Raw genomic sequence first — 5,847 nt, 5'->3', positions numbered from 1 at the left:
TCCCTCCTCTTGCAGCCTCAGCTCACCCGGCAGTGCCCCCTTTGCCCTCCCCACAGGTGCCAGTGCAGCTGCCGGGCCTGGGGGCTTGGGGCACAGGCTGGCCTTCCTCCTAGCCCTCCCGACACTGCCCCTCCCCAGGGGGCCTCCGAGCCTGAGCTGCCGGCACTCCCTGCCACCTGGGGGAGGGTGTGCCGACCATCACCAGGAGCTGGTGGCTCGGCCTGGGCTGAGTGGCCCCCACCTGGCCCTGCCCCCCATGCCCTGTATCTCCTGCCCCCCTGAAGCTGGGCGGCAGCCACCATGGTGTTGGGGGTCAGGGCTCCCTGCAAGGCCCGCAGCCCCTCCACACCATCCAGCCAGCTGCTAGGTTGTCCAGGGTCCCCGGGGGCACCTGCGAGCAGGAGACATTTCGGCCCCACTGGGGGAGCCCCAACATGACCCCCCCAACGCTAAGACTGGCCGCCCTCCCGGTCGGCAGGACCCCACCTTCATGGCCTCCGTCGCTACCGTCTCCATGACCTTGTCACTCTGTCACCTCCACGGCTCAGGGACATCCCTGGTGGGAGCAGCCCCTTGGGCCCCCTGGACAGGCCAGGACGTGGCTCCTCCCCTCCACCGGGTAGCCCAGCCTGGAGACCGGTGTCCCCTGGTGGACGGGGCCTGGGGCAGCCTACGGCACGAGGGACTGGCAGTGGGGTTGGGGGGAACCACGTGGCCTGCCCAGCACCCCTATACCTCTGTGCCTAAGGCTGGGCTCACGCTGTGGGCTTGCGGTCTGGGCGTCCCCGCTGCTGGTCGCGGCCCAAGCAGACCCAGGCTGCGGCCCCTGCCCTTAGCGGCCTGCGTTGGAGGCCCTGGAACTTCGGCCACATTTGTCCACGTGGACCTGCTGACCTTCTTGGCACAGCTCCCCCAGGCCCTGGAGCCAGGCCCAGCCCTCCCTGCTGAGCCACGTCTCCCTGTCGCCCAGAAAACAGCCTCAGGGCCTCAGCCGTGAGGGTGGGGGACAAGCAGCAGAAAGGGGATGCAGGGCTGGAGCCTCTGACCCCAGCTCGGTTCCCTGTGTGGCGGCAGGGGTGGAGGCTCTCACCCCCAACCAGGCCCCATCCAGCCCACCGGCACAGCTGTGGGGCTGAGCAGGAGCCACTGCCGACGGATACCAAGCCTGCCTTGTGTGTGACCTGGGGGGGGGGGGGGGCGGCGGAAGTGTGGGCAAGGCCCACACTTCGGGGAAACCGCCTCCTCCACGGCCACGGAGACCCCTCCTGAGCCGGATCCTGGGCCCTCGCCGACCTCTCCCTCCTCCTCTAGCTGCCCCACCCTGGGGCCTGGTCACCCCCCACCCGAGACTTCCCGACACTCCTGGACTGGCTCTTGCTTCCGGGAACCCCACACCTTGGCCACACCCTCCCCCATCCAGTTCGGGGGAAACCGGCCCCTCCAACCTGGAAGTCCTTTCTCCCAGGCCTGTTGCAACAGGGGCGAATCCCCCCCAGAGGGGACGCTCCCAGGTCCTTGCCAGCCCATGGTTTTCCAATGTGCTTTTCGGTCCGGCGGTCAGGTGGGCCACCCCATGGGCCATTCACTCATTCGAGTGTCGATTCCTCCATCCGATGGCCGCTCCCCAAGCGTAGACACTGTGTCCAGCAGACAAGCCAGGGAAGCTTCGTGTCCACCACCGTGCTGGCCCCCTGCCCTCCCAGGAGCACGCCTTGCCTGGGGAGGGGTGCCCGCGAAGGAGGGGAACACCAGCCTTTGGGGGAGCTGGGGGCATCGATGGGCCCCCTCAGCGGCCTGGCCCTCCCCCCACCCCCCCACCCGACCTCGCGTCGGTAAGCCCTCAGGCCTGCCCTTGCCCGGGTACACCCTCTTCGTGGAATCTGTGCTGCCGCTACCCTGGGAACTTTCCATCGGAAAATGTTGGGTGGGGTGGGCGGGCGGACAGGCCGGGGCAGGCCGCAGACGCACTGTGGGTGGAGGGGCTCGCCCGTCCCACACCACAGCATGGCCTCCCTGCCCTTCACATTCTGATCTCATTCTCTACCCTCAGGCCCGGACAGTGCCTGCTGTGTGGCACCCCCCGTGCCCCCCCCAGCGGCCAGGCTGTCCTCTCAGCGCCCAGGGAGTTTCCAGACCGGTTGCCCCATCTGGCCCCTGGGCCACTTCCCCTCCCCCCACTCCTTCTCAGACCTCCTGGGGGGCGGGGGGGGGGGCCTCTGGGTCCTCACACCCTGTTCATGCATCTGCCTCCTGCCCAAGAGAGGGTGCCTCCGCAGAGCTAGCCAAAGGCTCATGGCTGAGGATGGGGAGGCCGGGGGCCCGGAAAGGCCTTGGAGCCGACTCAGGGCAGCCTCTGGCCCTTCCCAGGGGCACTTGGGGCCAGGGTCTGGGGCTGAGCCCGGCTCCTCCTGGGCAGGGACAGTAACAGCCACCCGGTGGGACTCCGAGATGGCCTCACCCCCCTGGTGGCAGCCTGGGCTGGCCAGGTGGCCTTCCTCCCACACAGAGTCCAGCCCTGACCTCCAGGCTGCATCACATCCCAGTCTGCCGACATGGCAGAAATTCGTAGCAAACCACGGCTGTGGGCACCGTCATTCTCAGGACCTGTCCTCAAGGCTGCCACTGGGTTCTGGCACAGGCTACGTCCTCTTCCAAGATGTCCCTTCTCCTTGCGCATTTGAGCTGGTGCTCCCCGGGCACCCCTTCCTGAGGCCCCACCTGCCCTAGTGCCCCCGCCCCACCCGGGCCAAAGACAGGACCAGTCCTGCCAGTGCTGGCTTCTACCCCTCCAGCCACAGGCACCAGGGCACAGGTGGTGGCGGGCTGAGCCAGAGGGTAAATGCCAACGGAGCCAGACCGGGGCCTTCCGGAAGGAACGCAGTCAGCATGAAGTCTGCAGACACAGCCCAGACTGGCCCCTCCGAGCCCCACAGCAACGACTCCCCGGCCTTTGTCGGGGTGACTCTAACTGGTGAACACGCTGTACATGCTGGGGCACGTCTGACGGGGGCAGTGAGCCCGGTGGGGCCGCGGTAGTCGGAGCCCATGTGGAGGAGCTGCCGTCAACAGGGCCTGATGCGGCCCAGAGTCCGAGCAGCTCCCAGGTTTGGGGGGGGCCAGCAAGTCTGCTGGGGTGAGGAGGCTGAGATGGCCCGGGGGGGTCAGGAGGGAAGGAGGGAGCCCTCGGGAGGGGCCTCAGCTGCGGCTGGGAGACCGGGGGGGGGGGGGGGGGGGGCAGCAGCTCGAAGGCCTGAGGTTCCGCCTCCCGTCCCCGCGGGGCTCCAGGTGCCAGGAGGAAGGGGCTGCCATGGGACGGGGTTGTCTCCCAGGGGAGCCCAACAGGGCACAGCCCCTCTTATCTCCTCCTTGATTGGCAGCAGGTGTGTGTTAAAATAAGAAGGGGAGAAGACGTGACAAGAGTCACCCTTTGTGTCACCGGTGCGTGTGTCTCTGTGAGAGAAGAGCCCAGAGTCTAGGGGAACCTGAGATCCAGGGGCCCGCACCCCTGTCCCAGCTGCCCCCCCCCCCCCCCACTGAGCTGGAGGAGAAGGTGGCAGGCCCAGGCAGAGGCCCCCGCGGTCCCCTGGAGGGACGGGCACACCCTAGGCTTTTGTCAGTCACCAAAAGCCCAACTCCAACTGCCTACAGAAGGGAGCACGTCTTTCCTGAGCTGGCCGGGCCAGGCCGAGGAGCAAACACACACGTTCTCCGTCCATACCAGGCTGCCTGATGCCCACCTGCCTTCCTCCTTCCAAGCACATTGAAAGGCACACTGCCCAAAAGTCACAGCATGTCGTGCTCAAGCACCCCCCCCGCCCCCCGCCGCAAAGCGGCCATGTGGCGTTCCAGCCGCTCACACGACCCTGCTCCCAAAGCCGTGCTCCCCGCCATCGAGTGGCCTGCTCCTCTTGTCCGGCGGGCGGTGGACCGGAGCCGGGCAGGCGGCACTGAAGTCTCGGCACGGGGCGGGGGCCACGGCACAGCCTACATCCTGTCTGACAGAAGCAGCCAGGACTCGTGTGCCTGGGACAGCCGGTGCCTCACGGGGACAGTCGCCTTGACCTGACACCGTGAGCCGAAGATGCCCCTTCTGGTGGCCGCTCGCAAGCCGACGACTCCAGCACGTGGCTCGCCCGGTAGGTGAGCAGCTCCCAGAACCTCTTTGCCAGCCTCAGGCCTCACTTCCGGTACCATCCCCCCTGAGAGCTGGGTGGGGCCGGCCCACTGCAGCCTGTCATTCCAGGGCCACCACCAGCCGGAATTTTTCCGGCCGTCCAGGCAGCCCACCGCCTCGGCCCAACCTCGGACGGCTTGAAAGAGACACAGGGGCGGGAGGCACAGTCACTTGCCCGGGCCTGGGCCGAGTTTATCACACCTTTCCTGAGCAGGGGAGGCCTCTGCGTCCCCCGCCCGACTCCATCTGGGGCCACGACTAGCAAAGCCCGTTCCTTCAGGCTGCAGGTGACAGAATCTCTCAGAGAAGGCAGTTCGGGCAGAAAAGGAGGTTGGCAGCTCCTGTGCATGAGACGCCAGGCAAGTGAGCCTTCAGGACCGGCTCGATCCAGTCCACCGGAGAGGGCCACGCTGTTCCCTCCCGCTCTGGTGGCTATCATTTCTGCCGTTTGGCTGCCTTCTCAGGCTCTGTGAGGCACGGGTGATGGCCCTCGGTGCACCTCGTCATGACGGGAAGAAAGGAACCTACTTGCCTCGACCACAAATTCTAGAAACGGTCACACTGACTGCCACTGGGACCCCTGCTGTTCGGGGCTGAAGTGTGTCTCCAAGAAAGATGTGGAAATCCTAACCCGGCACCTGTCAATCTGACCTTACTTGGAAGTGGGGTGTTTGCAGGTGACGTGACCAAGTTAAGATGAGGTCATTAGGGTCCCTAATCCCGTGTGACTGGTGCCCCACAAGAGAACATGTGAACACGACACGTGAAGGCAGAGACACAGGCGGGGAGGATGCAGTGTGGTGACAGACGCGGAGGCGAAGCGATGCGTCCCCGGGCCAAGGGTTGGCGGCAAGGCGCCAGCACTCAGAGACGTGGGCAGAGCCCAGCACACAGGCCGCAGCACCTGCGTTTTGGTCTTCGGCCTCCAGAACCGGGAGGGGACATGTTCTAATCCCAAGGCTCCCGGTTTGTGGCCCTCCGTCACGGCCGCCCCGGGAGACGGACACACGTGCGCACCTGAGACGCGATCATGGTGGCCCGGCCTCCGTGCCACGCTGGAGCTGGGATGAGGTCATGCAGCCCGAAGGCGGAGAGGGTGCGGCTCCGGGAGAAAAACCCGAGGTGTGCTGACCAGGGAGGGCGGGGAGGGTGCCGCCGGGGCCGGGGCACACGGCCGAGACTTGGGCCTCGTCGGGCGGGCCTGGGGCTGCAGGTGGGCCGTGACCTCCAGGGCTGGCCGCTGGGCAGGGGTGACCCCATCTCAGCCGAGGCCAAAAGAGGGCCACTGTGATGGTGGCTCAGACGCAGGATCCCTTCCCGGGCTCCTGCCCGCCTTAGACCGCGTCCCAGAGAAAGCGGGAGCTGGCAGCTGAGCCCGAGGCTGGGGGGCGCAGGGTTGGGGCGGGCGGGGGGGTGGGGGACACAGGAAGACGAGAGAGGAGTAGCGGCCGCAGACTCCACACTTGTGCTCTGAGGCTCTACTGGCTGGAGGAGGCTTCATGCGGCTCCGGAGAGCAGAGGGCAGCATGAGGAAGACGCTCTGAGCCCCTGACCCGCGGCCGAGAAAATCCGTCAGCAAGGGAGCCGATGCGCCTCCTCGTTGCCCTGAACCAGGCCTTCGTGGGCCAGCAGGGCTCGGCCCCGCCCCCCACGTGCTCACGGCCTTCGCACAC

General features: G+C 66.9%; 1 long non-coding RNA gene across 1 annotated transcript; it reads left to right on the top strand.

The window, feature by feature from the left end:
• The first annotated feature begins 1,952 nt into the window (after positions 1-1,952).
• On the top strand, positions 1,953-4,804 carry LOC147571756 (uncharacterized). The gene is made up of 2 exons (XR_015246770.1): positions 1,953-4,140; positions 4,455-4,804. It is a non-coding gene; the product is annotated as an uncharacterized LOC147571756 (long non-coding RNA).
• The last annotated feature ends 1,043 nt before the right edge of the window (positions 4,805-5,847 follow it).

The sequence above is a fragment of the Puma concolor genome, chromosome F2, assembly GCF_028749965.1.
Source record: "Puma concolor isolate L17-30 chromosome F2, mPumCon1.1.hap2, whole genome shotgun sequence".
Classification (NCBI taxonomy): Eukaryota; Metazoa; Chordata; class Mammalia; order Carnivora; family Felidae; genus Puma; species Puma concolor.
Note: the sequence above shows the minus strand (reverse complement) of the source record. Positions and strands in the feature narration are given on the sequence as shown.